Source organism: Passer domesticus, chromosome Z (genome assembly GCF_036417665.1).
Source record: "Passer domesticus isolate bPasDom1 chromosome Z, bPasDom1.hap1, whole genome shotgun sequence".
Taxonomy (NCBI): Eukaryota; Metazoa; Chordata; class Aves; order Passeriformes; family Passeridae; genus Passer; species Passer domesticus.
The window spans coordinates 80,117,738-80,134,962 of NC_087512.1; the positions used below are offsets into that span (position 1 = coordinate 80,117,738).

The following is a 17,225-nucleotide window of genomic DNA, read 5'->3' on the forward strand; positions in this document are numbered from 1 at the left end:
GTGGTCAGGCCTTGGAAGAAGTTGCCGCGGGGAGGTGCTGGAGTCAGTGTCCCTGGAAGGGGCAAGAGCCGTGTGGATGTGGCCCCTGGGGACACGGCTCAGGGGTGCCGATGGCGGTGCCAGGCTGGCAGCGGGAGCGGGTGACTCTGACGGTGCCTCGGCAGTGGAGCATGGGCTGGGAGGCAGCGCTGAGCCCCTGGCAGCAAGTGTCCCCATGGCCGCGGCTCTGGGGCTGGCACAGGGCGCCCTTTGGCCTCGGGGAGCCGCCCGGGGGTGCTGGGGAGCAGCCGGGGCCGGCCGGGCCCGCAGGGACACGCGCAGGCCGAGGCGGCCCGTGCGGCTCCCTCAGGGCGCCGGGCAGGCCGCGGGCCGGCCGCCATCGGCAGGCCCGGTGCTGCTGGCAGCGGGCGCTGATCCTCGGGCCGTGCCGCCAGGCAGGGGCAGCGGAACAGCCCCCGCAGCGCCCGCAGCGCCCGCCCCGAGAGCCAGCGGCGTTTCCTGCGGGGCAGCCCCTGCCCAGGGCTCGGCTCCAGGGCCTGGCGCTCCACACAAGCCTCCCGTGGGACGGGCACGGAGAACCCATCTTGGGTTAACGCTGCCAGTCTCTGCTGCTTGGCCTCTTCGTCCTCTTTGCGTAGTTCCAAGATGCCCACCTCATCCTACTCGTCCTCTTTCTGCAGCCAAGCCTTAAGCTGCAGGCTCTGGATGATATCCTGTTCCCACGTGTCCTGCGCCAGCTCTTAGTCGCTGTCGTCTTCCCAGATGGAGTGCACAGAAGGTGCCCTAGCATTATTTGCCTTCGGACACCTCTGGCCAGTGTAGTCTTGCTTTCAGGAAGTTTTGGCCAATGCACTCTTCTCAGTGCGTGTGTTCTTTAGAACTACTGGCCTCTCTGGGAATCATCTCTTGTGGGCTCTGTTCTTCCCAGTGCAACATTTTTGCGGAGTTAGGCCACTCTCCTTTAAAAAGCCCTTCCTCCAAAAAGCCTTCTTCCCAGTCAGAAACCTCTTGTTGGCTTCTTCCTGGCACAGCTGATGCCTCCTGCAAACTTCCAACTCCAAGAGTGCCCTTTGGCTTATGCCTTCTCCTGGGGACAGCGGCTGCTCAGGAGATTCTTCCCAGTCCGAGAATTCCTGGCAGAGGTCCTTGTCTCCCAGGGACAGCTCTTGCTCCCTGCACTCGTCCCAGTCCGAGACTGCTGGGGAGCACTTGACCCCTTGTTGCCTGCCTTCTCCCCAGACTGAGAAGTCCCAGTAGCTCCCGGATTCCCCTTGGCACAGCTCTGGCTCAAGGCCTTCATCCCAGTCCAAGAGCTCCAGGGAGCTACGGGCACCTCCTGGGGACAGCTGGCGATTGCAGCTGTTCTGGGTGTAATCTGAGGTGACTGGCTCACAGTTAAGGGGTGAGTGCTGTGTGCTGTGAGGAGAAACTCTATCATGCACAGTTACTGCAGCCCAGGTGCCCTCTGCTCTCCCCACAGCTCCCTGCTCCCCTCTGCGCTGGGCCCATCCCGCAGCCTGGGCTGCCACGCCGGGCAGAAGGAAGAGGCCACAGGGCTTGTTGCTGAGGGGGTGGAGCACAGCAACCCCTGACCCTCCAATCACATTGCAAGAGAGCATTCTCCACCAATCAACAGCAGGGAAGAGTTGAGTGACAGATGGTGGGAGGGGCCAGGGTTGGCTGGTACAACCCCCACCTGGGGTATAAAAGGGAAGCATTTCTCTGAAGGGAGCCATGAGGGAGGCTGTTTCTTGTTATTTAGTCCTTTTTGTTTGTATTTCTGTTAACCTTTTGTTTTATTGAACTTTGTGTTAAGGTTTAATAAGCCTGTTAAAAGTTTTAAAGCGAGCAGTCGTTTCTCACACAGCCCCTGTTGTGAGCTGTTCAATGGAATGGTCAGGAAGGGCTGGGCCTGAGGGAAGGGGCAAAGGAGACCTTGTGTCAGAGCAGTGGTGTGGGGTTTATTGAAATGGGCATGGCAGAGACAAGGGGAGAGAAAGAGAAAGGAAGTGGCGGAAGGAAGGAGGGGGGAGGGAGGAAGTGGTGGAAGGAAGGAAGGGAGTGGCGGAAGGAAGGAGGGAGGGAGGAAGGAAGAGGGAGGGAGGAAGTGGCGGAAGGAAGGAAGTGGCGGAAGGAAGGAAGTGGCGGAAGGAAGGAAGGAAGTGGCGGAAGGAAGGAAGTGGCGGAAGGAAGGAAGTGGCGGAAGGAAGGAAGGAAGTGGCGGAAGGAAGGAAGGAAGTGGCGGAAGGAAGGAAGTGGCGGAAGGAAGGAAGTGGCGGAAGGAAGGAAGGAAGTGGCGGAAGGAAGGAAGGAAGGAAGGGGCGGAAGGAAGGAAGTGGCGGAAGGAAGTGGCGGAAGGAAGGAAGGAAGTAGTGGAAGGAAGGAAGGAAGGAAGGAAGGAAGGAAGGAAGGAAGGAAGGAAGGAAGGAAGGAAGGAAGGAAGGAAGGAAGGAAGGAAGGAAGGAAGGAAGGAAGGAAGGAAGGAAGGAAGGAAGGAAGGAAGGAAGGAAGGAAGGAAGGAAGGAAGGAAGGAAGGAAGGAAGGAAGGAAGGAAGGAAGGAAGGAATAGAAAAATCCTTCTTTCACAATTATCCCTGTGGTGACATGGATAAATAAAATTTTTAAATTTCATAGAAATAATTCCTAGTATTGATTGGGAGGCGAAATGGTAATGTGAACTTTTTAATCTTAAAAGTGACTGTGTAAAAAGTGAAATTATTGAGACATAGTATATATCAAGAACGAAGAACCATCAAGAACGAAGAACCTCAAAAATACAGGAAAGCTTTCATGGTTATTTGACTTGCTGTTGCGGAGGAAAAGTGTGTAAAACTTTGTCAAACATAATGATCTGTTAAAAATCAAACTCAGTCTGTTCCTGACCTTTAAAAAAAGATTGTTATGTGACATTGATGAAGCTGAGAACAATTCTTTTTTGCAACCATCATCATGCCATACAACACCTGGGTTATTTTCCTGCCTTATGAATTTTATGCCTCTTTTGACACTCTCAATTTATGAGTTATTGTCCTTCAAGTGAATCATATGAATTTAATATGAAATATTAAAATTAAAGCAGCATGTGCATGTCATTGTACCCTCACACAGTCAATAATTTAATCTATTTTGTTCACAAAGGTTTTGTAGAACGTTTTCCTAAGATGAACAAATGTATCCATGCACATCTTTGTTTTGTGCACTTAACAGTGTTTAATAGCCACGTTTTCTTTGTACATTCAGCCTAGCACTTGTATTTAAAATTGATGCTGCTGTAACAATTATTTGTACTCACAAAAATGAAAGTAAGATCGGTGTGTTTTCATATTAGTTCTTGTGCTTGAAAGTAAAAGTTTGTGTTCCTTTTTCGTGTTATATACAAAATTATAAAATGCTGACATTTCCTCCTTTTGGTAAAATTTAGAGATCTAAGACATGAGTTTAGGTGAGGTCATATCTTGGAGAAAACCTTTTGACTTTGAGACACTAAGAAATATTCCAGAAAGATTCAATTAAATAAAAAATAATCGGTAAGGTCATGAATTGTGTTGATGTTGAAGTTCTCCCAATGTATGTTTAACTGGTAAAACAGAGAATGAGGAGATAAACTCCTGTGGTTTTAATTGACCAAATTCAGATTTGTCAGATATAATCTCCGTGTTCTTTCTAGAAATCAAACACCAGGAGAACAAGTAAATTTGCTACCACAGAGGACATATCTGTCATTAAAGAGGACAGAAATTTTGCATGAAAGATGGTCATTGAAAGCAAAATTTTTGTGGTGCAGTGGCAATGACAAAAGACAGATTTTCAACACAGCGTGCTCCATTTTAATATGGAAGTCCTAAAATTCAGGTTCCCAGGAATCATGCAGCTTGCAACACCTGTAAGATAGTTTTCAGGTTGTGCAGACAAAATGGGACTTTAAACTTGGAAGGTTTTTTCCTGGTAAACACTTAAATACCGTTGTCAGATGGGTAGTCTCTATTTTGACTAAAATGGTTCAGGTTTGGGGCCTGTGGGTTTAATTTCTTTTAACAGAAGCCCTTTGTTCCACTTAGTGACCAACTACACCATGAATTTAACATCTATTTGATTAGGATTTATATACCTGTGTAAATAAACTAAATATCTATATAGATATATAGAGATATATATATAGATATATACAGATATATATAGATATATATATGTAAAGTGTAAATATGGGGGACTTCTTGCACAAGTCACAGTTCTGTAAGATACAAAAATTCCTTGGTTCCTAGGATTTCACAGAAATAAGAAACTTCTCATGTTTCTTATTTCTCTGCAGGTCAGATCTCTTAACATTTTGATTCACTCACTCTGCTTATACATTATTCAGGGTCAGATCCTCAAAACCTGCTCAACTTGCATGTATCTTATACTCAAATATTAATGTGCATCATTTTACAAAATGAAAAGGCTTTTCAAGCAGAAATTGCCTGTTGTTGCAGATTCACACTGCTTTCATTAGTCAGTAGTCAGGTGTGTTTTGCAAAGACATGACATGATTGTGTCACAGAATGACAGAATGTTTGGGTATTTTTAATTTTTTATACTTGCTATACTTTTTATCTTTTTTTTTTTTTGTTTAATTCTAGTGGAGCATAACTTGTACATTGGAAAGTAATATTCTGCTTTTTTGATCTGCCTTGAACAGTCTAAAATTCCAAGTCTCAGACAAAGTATTCTTCTTTGTACTGGGGTATAGTGGATAAATACTGGAGGACAATAAAAAAAGTGAAAAGTCACGCATTCCAATAATAAAGCACTATATTCTCTCAGGGAAAAAAAAAATAAAAAAAAGAAAAAACCCAGCAGAATTTGAAAATATCTTTCTATGCACTCTTCCTTCTGCAGTGATTTCATGTATGTGTAAGTAACAGACTTGAATATAACTCTCTCTACATTTTCCAAGAAGAAAGATGAACTTGGTGACTTTCACAATATCTGATGATTATCTAGCCTTTAGTATTTTAGGGTAGCATCAACCTTTTTAGCAAACCTGCTTTCAATGCTCCAGTTAGTACCAGGGGTAATCTCAGAACAGATAACTTAAGTTCTTTCTGAATGAAATTGTGCATTTTCAGTCACTTCTGGGTATTAAGTCCACAGGGGTAGTTGGAGCTGAAATAAACCTTCTCATCACAAATACAGATATCAGCACCAACCTTCTCTATCTACAGACCTTCTCCTATGCTACAACAATTTGGTAAAATAGACCTGTTTTTTTGCTACTGAAACTGAATTTACACCAAATATAGTGATGTGTGTGCATATGTGTCCACAAGAGAATGAGAAGGGAAGGTTTCAGCTTCAAAATCTCCACTTTTGCAGGATAGAAACCAAAACAGCATTATCCCAGCTGCATGGTTTCAAAATTTTCAGTTTTACATATTTATGTGGGCAACAAAACCTTCATCAGCTCTATAGATTATTGATTTGCAAATCAATATATATTTAAGATGGGTACAATACACTTACATTTAAGAAAGCGGGGTACCATACACTTATTACAGGTCTTTTTTTTGTGAGAATGATTTCTAAAAAGAGCCCCTTCTGTGCTGCAACAATTCTTGTGCAACAGAAAAACAAAGAGCAAATTCTAACACACTAGGAGAAAGAAAAAAAAATCGAAGTAATAATGGGTTTTGGGATGCTCATTACTTCTATTTTCGTGATGGGTTTTCAGATGGAGATTTTGGCAGAGCCAGCCGTGTATTTTGATTCTTTAACCATATATTTGAAGCAGGTTAGTCTTGCTTACTACTCACCTTGAGGAGCAAAAGACATAGAAGGTTTTAATGTGTTATATTTCCAAACAATATATATCTATATATATATTTGTGCCTTTAAGAATTATCTCCAAATGAAAACAGACTTCCCTTGGGGAACATTGTGAACTGCTTCCATGTCAGTTCACAAGGCGGGTTGGGAAGGTCCCAATAAAATATCTGCTTATTCTTCCAAATCTATTCCTCCAAAAAGCATTGACATCTTTCTTACACAGCATGGAACAAGCTGGTTGGGTGACACACTTCAAGACTCAAACATTTATGTATCAAACAGCTGGAAGTTAACATTCTCACAATAACTATTTCCTGAGATACAAGAGAAAAAAAAAGCTTTTGATTTATTTTTCCCCTTCAGGGCTTATTGCTTTGGATTTCTTCTGATGTGTTAGTGCATCTGTGCATTAAACCCAACAGATTCGAGCACAAAGAAACACAAAATTATATTTTTTGTCTGTTTTTTCCTCTGTCCCACGTGGTTTTTATGTTTTTCCTCATCCACATGTATAAGGGCAGTTGAATTTGAGTCATGGAGTGTTTAGGGAAAGTGTGGTTGCTCTCCTGTTACATTTTATCTTAAAAAAATCAGATGCATTCATTTGTTTTAAGGCTTAAAAAAATTAATAATTCACAAAGCATACTGGAGTTCAAGATATTAGTGAGTGCTGGCATCCAGCTATGCTTTTTAGCAGAAGGAAAAAATAGAGGTGATTCCCAAGGCATAAATATTAACCCAGGACAGAGGACAAAAATGGAGGAAATTCCGGTTATTTTCTCCAAAGCAGTAAACAACATGACTAATATACCTTAAAATAATGTCTTATAAAGCAATATGAGATTCCATATTAATTGAAAAATATGTATATGTTTCCACAAAAGAAAAACCACCATATAGGCTTGAAGAAGTAGTTATTTCAGTTGAACAGATGAAGTCTCTGCCCACTTAAATAATGAAGCAGAAATAAAGATTCATCTCAAGGCCAAAAGAAATTTGGAAAATGTACAGGAAGATGTCCTTTCAAATCACATCCTTGATTTTCTCATACTTTGTATGCAGAACACTTGACATTATTTCTTCCTGTTTTTGAAATTCCACTGAATATAATGAAATCCACATTATCAAATTTTGAAGGTTCACTTTACTGTACCTCTATTTGGTATTAAACTGGCCACATTGTCTTGGGCACTAGAAGAAGAAATAACATGACAGAAATATCATCAGAGTAGTCAACAGATGAATTAAATTATATCAGGGAATAATCCAGTAATACACATTCAAATAAATGAAGTTCTTAAACTATTTGTGTCTGGTAGAGGCCTATCCTCAATTATCATTGGCACATCCCTTCTCTTACCTCCAATCTGTTTATGTAAGAAGGTTTTGAATAGCACAGATTTTCTCCTCAGAATGTGACAAACAAGACAAAAAAAAAAGAGTTTAAACCTCTTTTCTCTAGTAAATTATAAGATACTTATGATTATCCCTGCAGTACTTTCTGAAATTTCCCATTCATATGCTGCTTGCAAAATCACTCCGGTGAGAAAACAGATTGCTAAAATAAATAAATAATATTCTCCAAATAAATGCAGAGAATAAGATCTTGCTGTCTTAAGAAAATATTAATTTAACTGCTTGATTAATTTACTTAATGTGGAAGTTAAAAATAAATGCATGAATAAGAAAAAATATTTCAATATAATCTATTGGCACACTCCTAGTGTTGAAAAATTACATGGTGTGAAGACCACAACAAAATTCCCAAAATTAAAAATAATTTAAAGTAATAAAAAGTACTATCAAATTCTTAAGAGAAATAACATATCACAAAATATAAAGAGATATATAATTTCTAATAACGGAAGAAGACTTTTTAGAAACAATTATGTGTATAGCTTTCAAATAACAGCTAAGAGAGAAGGTCCACAAAATACAGATATTAACTTATTAAAGGAAATATAACCCAGGAGCTAAAGTTGAAGAACAAACATTGTTTCTTCGGCATGCATGATATGATTCCAGAAACAAAAATAGGCAGATGAAAACCAAAATAATATATAAATTACCCCTATAAACTTAAGTAGCTGCACGGGACTAGGAGGAGGACAAGGAATTAATTTTATACTTATCAAGTTAACCAAAAGAAGTCTCAAGCATTTGAGTGGATAGAGGAGTCATCTGTCAACTTCTCTACCATTCACAAGTGGGTATCTATTGCTAGAGATGAAAGTTATCTATTAATTGTTTACTGATGCTCCATTTCAGGGAAATTAAAACATACGTACATAATTACTTTGATAAGACACAATAAGATGCAACAAATAATTGCCTTTGAGTTTGTCTACTATTTTCTACAGCTAAATAACACATAACATGTAATCTTTTTTTTTCCTCTATTAACAAACATGAAGAGCTGTAAAGTTAGAAATCTCTGTACTTTCCATCAAACTACAACCAGATCGAATGAACAAAATCTCTGGAAGGAGAGCCAACTGTGTTCTAATTTCAAGTGGGAATAGAATTTCATACAAATCATGAATTACTTTTTCAAGTTGAACTGAGCTTACTCCAAGCCATTTCCTGGCTAATTTATTTATCCAGAGTTCACAACATCTGAACTCCCCCGAAGAATTGCTCCTGTGAAGCTTTATATCTTGCCTACACTTCAAAATGCTGGCTTCATCATGAATTACTAATATCTGCTCAGATGCTGTGGATTTTTCTTCCCCTTGGAGTGTGACAACATCTCCATTTGAAGCAGATTCTGCCAATAGCTATATGAGAATCCCCTCCAAATGTGATTATAAATGATCCTTAAATGCTGACTTTGCTAATAGTGATCAGCTTATACAAGTGGAGGAATTTGTGCTCCCTTCCTGCATCCTCTCAGGATCTTTCAAGGTCAAAATATGTCAAGGCTGTGCCATAGAGATACTCTCAAAGCAAACAAGAGACAAAAATGCTCATTAGGGGGCTTCAAAATCAAATTATGGGAAAAAACCCCTTTGAACCAATTGGAGCCAGCATATTGTCAGAGTGATGCTGGTAAGAGATACAAAAGAGCAGCTGTTTGGTGGTACCACAGAGATTTACCAGCATATGTTTTGGTGTTTTTTCTCAGAATTCTGCTTTCCTGTTCTGCAACACATAGAAACTCCTCTGCCTCAAAAAGCACTTTGAATTCTTCATGAGCAGTTGGCCTGATGCGAAAGTTGTTATTTCTAGAAGCACAAACAGCATGAAAGTACATTAGTTAAGAATGTAGTTCTCTACAACAACCTAACACAAAAAATTTATACATACTAGTAGCACAAAAGTCCAGGCAGTTCACAGAGAAGTAACAAATTGTTTAAAATATTTCAGCTGTTATTTTGGAGGAAGATTGAAAAAGAAAATTACACATACAAACATCAACACAGGGCCCATCAAGCTCTGTCTATATCTTTTAATGTCCAGTTTCTAAACACACATTAAAACAATTTTATGAATGTTTGCTGTTCTAGCTAGATTCTATTCTTGTAATAGGTTGGTGAGGCCGTCAAGGCTCCATAAAACATCCCAACACAAAATTTTGGGTATCAGCACTGTTTGTTTCAAGGTCTGATATTTCTTCCTGGATTACTCACAAAAGGAGTGAAATCTAAATCATAGGTCCTTATTAAAATGAGACTGTTTTATTTTGGATACTTATTTAGTGAGGATAATATTTAACACTGCATTGTGGACTATAAAAACCCCTTCTGAACAATAAAGAAACAGTAAATGTCCACTTAAAATAAGCTATTGCTGGAACACTGGTGATGAGACATTTACTTTCTACAAACAGAATATGGCACCAACCAGTAATATATTTATGTGAAATTGAAAAATTAAAGACCAGGACAGGAGATACGTGCTAATAACAATGTGGTAAACTCAGAGATATCACTCTGCCTGCTTCAAAAAGCATTTTTGAGAATAAAATAGAGTAATTTGGGCTGAAAAGGACATTTGAGAGCACAAATAAAAAAATTGCAAACAATGCAATACTCATTTATTAGCAATTTAACTATCCTAAAACTTTGTATTTCAGCAACTCTCAAGTCTAAAATGTCAAAACTACCAACATCAAATACAAATGAACAGGATCAGGTAGTTTTACAAGCTGGTTAAAAATTAAATTAAACCAAATATATATATAAAAAATGCCTGTTATTTGCCTGTGAAATGAGAAAGATAACTAAAATTTGTAGGGGAATATGTTGTATCATGACTTTGCAAGTGATCAACTCCAACTTATTACAGCAGGGATGGATATGCTAAGACTGAAATATTCTGGAAAATTAAGAGCCTTGGAAATTTGATCTTGAGGTAAGAAATTTGGCCTATCTAAGAGACTAAAAGTACAGGAAATACATATCAGTCCATGGTTTAGTTTTCTTTTTGAAAAAATTGACAATTTGAATGTTGCTGACGTATATCCGCAGGAGATATCCCTTTTCCCAAGGGAATTATGTATAATCATGTTCCTCATGATAGATTTCCCTAAGTTTACATTTAACTGAATAAAAATAAAAACAGTTGTTCATTAAACGGTTTAATAATTGGTTTGGCAGTAACTGATGTTACCAGGGCAGTGACATGAAGTGTCTCTGAGCAGAAGCAGTTCTAAACATTTCTGCAGAAATGGCTTGATGGTTGAACAACAATACAACAAAAATCAAACCAAACAAAACCGAACCAGAACACCTCCTTCAAAAAAACACCCCAACAAAAAACTCCCCAAAAACCAAACCAACAAACCAACAAAAACCTCCAAAAATAAACACCCCCCAAAAAGAAAAACTCGTGAAAACAAAAACAATAAAAAAAAAAACCAAGAAACCAACCAACTGTCCAACAACCAACCAACAAACAAAAAAAACCACCAAGAATCCCACAACCAACCAAAACCCCAAACTCAAATCTACAGCCCTCAAAAACAGATGAAACCAAATCAGGGAAAACCAACCAACCAACCAACCAAACAAACAAACAAAAAAAAGCCCACAACCCCAAAAACCCAGAAGAAAATCCCAAAAAAATCCAACAAAAACTCCCCAAATCCAAGCCAACAAACAATCCCAAAATAAACCCTCTTAAACATCCCCAAAACCCACAAACATGGAAATGAAAGAAAAAAACTAACCAACAATCAATCAAGCCAACAAGCAACAAAAAAATTCCACCAAACATTCCACAATCAAAACTCCCAAACCCCAACCAACACCACCCTGAAAAACCAAATCACATCAAACTAAGCCAAACCAAACCAAGTAAAGCCAATCACCCCTCCAACCCATACTAACACAAAAGAAGAATGTTTGCATGGCAAATTTAGGTGACCAGAATTTTTTTCCCTGAAGTGTGACAGACCATTTAGAGGGGCCAGAACAGAAGGGTTGATTTGTCTGCTTCTTTTGGAAGGTGACCACTTCTTACAGGATGGTGTTAGGGTAATAGATGGTGTTAGGGCATTGAAAGAGAACAGAAACTTCAGATTTATCCTGTGCAAAACATCAAGTTGTCACACAAAACCCAAAGTAAATTGTATATTTGCATTATATATACAGATTGTTCATAACCCCTGAATGTATAAAAATAATATTTTAAAATAAATGTATAAAGAGAATGTTTTATAAATACCGGGAAGTTGCATAGTTACCTCACAATGCTGAAATTGCCTTATAATCTATTACCCTAACACCTTATTTTTATTTTTTGCTCTGTAGCATAAAATATTATCAGCTATAGAGTTGCTTATAAAACACACCACTACAAGAATTTGTTTTTCAGTGCTATCTTGTTACCTCCTGCTTTCTGTCTGTGGAGTATATTCAGATTTTTAAGACCATGTTCCTTACTCTAAGGCAGATATTTTAGGCCCAACAAATGGAAATGAAATAGTGACCCATTATACACTATAAGCTGTACATTCTGGCCTCAGGTGCTATAAACTCTTAAATTTTCAAGGGGACTAAGGTAATTGCTGACAGCCATGACCTCCATCACTACAAGGTTTGTAAAAACACTGAATTCCCACTTGCAATTTTTTCTGACCATGATTGGAACCATCAAAAGCATTCAAAGACAACAAAAAAAATCTGATAGGAGGAGGATGTTTTGTATAAAACTCTTTTGCCTGGGGGTGCTACTATTTTTTTTAAAGCGATTTCAAATTAAATATAACTGTTTGCAATACCTAATTATTTCTTAGGTAGTTCTCCAGAAGTGCCTCTTCAAAGGGTTTCAGAATTAACCTCTCAGGTCGATTTATGCCCCATCTGAGACAAATACAAAATCCCGTTTCCACTAAAAAGGAAAAATGGTCATACTCAACTAAAACTGCCTGACAAAAACTATTTCATACGTTCAATTTGCTCTCATAATTTTGCCATATTCATCTAGGGAGCACCTTGGGAGAAAACAAACTGTTGGAACTGGATTTTATTTGAAAAGCAAAGTGACCTCTTAAGAAGATTGCTGTTGGAATGGGACAGACAGGAAGAGAGTTATTCTCTTCTATGTCTTAATAGATGACTCTTTCAAATTCTGGGGGAAAATGTGGATACTTGCTTATGAAGGGAAGATTGATGTTGAATGTGGTCCAGAGAAGACAGAAGCTCAAACCACACATAAAAGTCTACAGTGTAGGTTATTCTAATTTATATTGCATTTAAAATTTGGCAGCATAGGTTTCTTAAAGGCCAATACTACATTTATTAAAAAAGTTTTTAATGTTCTAATACAGTGGTAAGGAAAGGTGGATCCAGAACTTTGATGAAGTTTTCTACATCTCCTTCTACATCTTATACACTCACTACTTCTGATTTTTAGAAGTTCTCTGAATACAGATCCCAGCCCAGAGGACAAAAAAATTATTTTACCAGGCAAACAGAAGTTGAAGAATGAGAGGTACAACACTTCAGTTTTATCTGTTTGACAGCATACCCAATTTGTGAATGTAATTCAGCAGAATTTACTAAGATTCAAATGGATATTTTTAGAAAAATATTCTTGAAAGAGTAATCACAAACTAATATTTGAGTAAATAGAGTTTGAAAGTACTTTAATGAATACCATTCTGAATTTTATTTTAATCAGCATTGTCATTGACCAATAAAGATATTTGTATTAATAAACTTAAAGATTTTGATAGTCATTATTGTCATCATCATCATCATCATCTCCAGAGGTTTTAATTTAAAATTTCCTTTTCGTTAATTTCAAAGGTTAAACTTACTCCATGGAATACTAACAGGAGTCTAAGAAATAAACCCTGGTTTTTGTCCGTATATAATTTACCTTATTAATGTTTCCATTTGTATCAGTACCTTTTTCAGCTATTCTCAGGCATTTACCTAAAAAGAGTGCAGGAATTTCTTTAGGAAGTTGGATTATTACTAAAGCTGTAAGAATGAATCACCTTATAGGTGAGAAAGAAAATTCAATCTACATTGTCTCCTGTCCCCATAACAACAAGATAAGTCTTATAATTTAATTTAGTTTCTGCTTGGTTGAATGTTATACATTTAATTCGAGTCAAAAATTGAAAATCTAAACATAATCTTATTCTGAAAAAAAGTAGGTAGTACAAATTATAAATTAAATAATCTCTTTCTGTAATAGCAAAAATATTAATTGCAATTTTAAAAAAAAAAGCCCTTCCATTTAAAAGACCATCTTTATCTCAGATTCTTTGGCTTTTCCAAAAGTCTTTATTTTTCAACTTTTAAAACAGAAATTAAATTTGAGTATGTAAACTTAAATATACCAATTCAGCATCTTCCTGATTTTTCCCTTTCACCCTATATAAACTTTATTGTCGAAGTTAACATGAAATGGAACTTCAAAGAGTTTCTTAAGAAAGTTATATTCATCCATTCAAATATCTGTAAATTCAGTTTTCTTATGCATGGGAAATGTGTTATGCAGAAATACATTTTTAAAACCAAAATAAAGAATACTAGAGACGGAGGGGAGCAAAAAGGGAAAACAGAGAAATAATTACAAACAAGGAACCTACAACATATTTTATTTTCAAAACAAATAGAAACCACAGGCAGAAGGCTGTATTTGATTAAATTTCTATAGAGAACAAGACATTTTATTATGCTGTGCATTGTACGAGTCGTTTCAATAATAAAATGCAATTTAGTTTTACTACCACTGGCCTGTACAGTCTCCTAACGAATGGACATGATGAAAATAATACATATTGTTTATCATGGTGAGTTTGCAAGCCGTGAAAGAAATTTTAACCACTGGTCATCATTGCTCAGCCACAAGAAAACACAGCTGGAAATTGAAAGAGCCGCAGTGAAGATGAGGAGAACAAAGAGTTTCTGGATTTTGTTATTCACATTTAAGGGAAGTGCTGCAATAGCTACTTCATTTGTGTGCTGAAAATTATTTGGTAGACAGTTTTGGATTTAAGATGCCTCACTTCTACAATGAAATAGTTCAGCTTCTCAAAACTGTTATATTGGTCACCTTACATTGCTGAGTTATTTACATGAGACTGAAGAAAATGTATTATGAGAAGGGAAAACCTAAAAAAGCCCCCCAAACAGACCAAGCTTCTGAATTTGAGAGGAAAACAGATGTTGCTTTCATTTAAATGACATTTTGACCAAAACAATTAGTACCTTGGGAAGGGAGGGAGGTCTTTAATATGTATCAGTGTGGGCATTTTCAGCATCTGGATAAACTACACTACATCTGCTGAACAGATGCAGCAATGGGATAATTCTGAAATTCAGCAATAGTTAATCTTAAGGTGCCTTCTCCAATTTATTCCATGTTCCCTTTGGAATGTGAATGCCATTTGTTGGCATGCTGAGTAATTATGAAGTGGTATGAAGTTTAATTTTTCTGTCATTCTTAACTCACTTTCCCTGCATCCAGAAAATAAATCTCCCTGTGTTCAATCCTTGCCAAAGATTCGCATGGCACTGGAAACAAATGGAATGACATGAGGTCAAACACAGAGTGAGTGCTGAACAGCAAATCTCAGCAGTTAAGGAAGCTGGGAGATCTTCCTAATGTGGAACTGGGCAGAAGTTTCTGGTTTCTGCATTCACACAGCCAAGATGAGTCTGAAATAAGTATTTTTACATTCCTAGGCAGTGTATCTGCCCCAGTTGTTTTAGAAAAACTATAAACTATCTTCAGAAAAAAAAAATCACCAAGAATTTCAGGGAAGCATCTTGAAAGTAACTCCTGTGAGGAGCAGCTGAGGGAGCTGGGAAGGGGCTGAGCCTGGAGCAAAGGAGGCTCAGGGGGCCCTTGTGGCTCTGCACAGCTCCTGCCAGGAGGGGACAGCCGGGGGGTCGGGCTGTGCTCCCAGGAACAGGGACAGGAGCAGAGGGAACGGCCTCAGGCTGGGCCAGGGCAGGCTCAGGGTGGGCACAGCAGGAATTTCCCCATGGAAAGGGGGCTCAGGAACTGCCCTGGCACTGCCCAGGGGGGTCTGGAGTGCCCATCCCTGGAGGTGTCCCAGGAAGGGCTGGGGACAAGGTGGGGGATTGAGCGGAGGTTGGTCTTGGAAGCATTTTCCAGCCTCAAGGATTCCATGATTTTGTGATTCTGTGGTTAGGAATACACTGATAGTTAGCCACTCTGGAGAAAAGAATGAGAGGTGATGAGCTCAATGGAAATTATAATTTCTTACCAGCTTTCCAATTTCTTCTTTTTGAGCCTGGTCCTTTGCGCTTGGATTAAGGCCTACCCCACTCTGATGATGCTTCTTTTGGCTAGTAATAATTAAGAACATCGTATTAAAAGAAATCCAGTCAGTCTTGGAGATCCTGCACAGAATGGATGACAGCAGCTGCCCAGGATCCTCATGCCAAGCAGCCAACACCCCTCACAAAACAATTCTGCTCACAGAACAGTTCTGCTCACAGATGCATTGCTATTACCTGTGGTTGCTTTATAAATCATCGAGATAACTTTGACAGTGATAACAACTTGCTTTGCCACCTCTGTGGACCCTGATCCAAAATGTCATTCCAAGCCCAAAGAGTTAATTGAAAAGTTTTTTCATTTTTCAGTAGAAAAGGTGTCATAACAGATCATGCACAGCATGATTTCAGATAATTCACATTTTTATTTCATTCTTTAGTGCCTGCTGTAAGCAAGAATTTAATACACCCACACATGAGAAATACGTCTAGAATTTTTTTTTAATTCTTTCCTTTGTTCTGTGTGTTTGTGTGTTTGTGTTTTGGAGTGGCAGAAGGAGCCAGAAAGATTTACAGACTTTATTTTCTGATAAGTCTCAGAATGTAAAAGGTCAGAATTTTCATCCACCTGGAATCTAAAAAGCAATACAATGTACATATAATTCTCTCTTAAAATTAATACAATTTGTTATTATTTTCATGACTATCTCTTAATATTACCTTATTTTTTAAATTCCTTTTCCTCCCACCACTATTACACTGAATAATTTTAGCCCCACTATTTTCAGTATTTTTAATTTGAGCACACTCTTGGATCAGGAAGGTAAACAGAATTTCTTATCTACCTGTTGCATCATTTTCATCCCTTTTGTTTCCACTAAGTAAAGTTAGTTTTGCAACATCATAGCTTAAATTTGCCCTATGAGAATTCCAAGGAAAAAGAGAGAAAGATAAATTTTTTCACAATGTGAAGATGCCAAAGGGAATACAGGAAAAAAAAATCCCCCCAAACAGAAAAAAACCCAGCCCAACCCAATAAAAACAATTTACCCCATCCCCCCACCCTGAAAAAAAAAAAAACAACCAGAAAACCAGATAAAATTAAATTATTTCCATATAATGAGTGAAATAAATTCAATTAATATGTAAGCTCTATCAAAATACTTTAGTAATTATAGCAGAATTCTATAGGTTTTCATCCAGTTGAACTTTTTCTATCAGCAATACAGAAAGATGAAAGAGAGATAAAGTTCCAATTTCCCATGAAAGCTTTCTCAAAAAAACTGTGGCACTGTGGGTATTAAAGCAGGAAATAAATACCAAGACAAATTAGCATGCAAGTCTGCCTACAGCTGTGCAACTAAACTTCTTGGTGGAAAATTTAAATCAGTTTTAGACAGGCAATCCATGTTTATTTGTTCAAATAAACATGGATTGCCTGTCTAAAACTGATTGTTCAAATAAACACAGAACTATTCAGAAAGCAATACTGAAAATGAAAACACAATGAAACAAAGAACTACTAAAAGGATTGAATGGAACTTATAGGGAAAAAAAAAGCCCTAAAAAACAATGAAGATAAAAACTTAAGTAAGCAAAACTGAGAAAAGATGACTTGGAAATTATATGGAAATAACAAATATTTAAGTATTTTTGACATTTGCAGAAGTTTAAGTGCTGTTTACTCCAACAATCTCTTATTTATTTACAATT

General features: G+C 38.1%; 1 long non-coding RNA gene across 1 annotated transcript; it reads right to left on the reverse strand.

The window, feature by feature from the left end:
- Positions 1 to 8,636: 8,636 nt before the first annotated feature.
- LOC135290942 (uncharacterized) lies at positions 8,637 to 16,485 on the reverse strand. Its single transcript, XR_010353774.1, has 4 exons — positions 16,358 to 16,485; positions 15,500 to 15,581; positions 12,029 to 12,138; positions 8,637 to 9,029 (listed from the first exon to the last, which is right to left on the reverse strand). It is a non-coding gene; the product is annotated as an uncharacterized LOC135290942 (long non-coding RNA).
- Between the last annotated feature and the right edge of the window lie 740 nt (positions 16,486 to 17,225).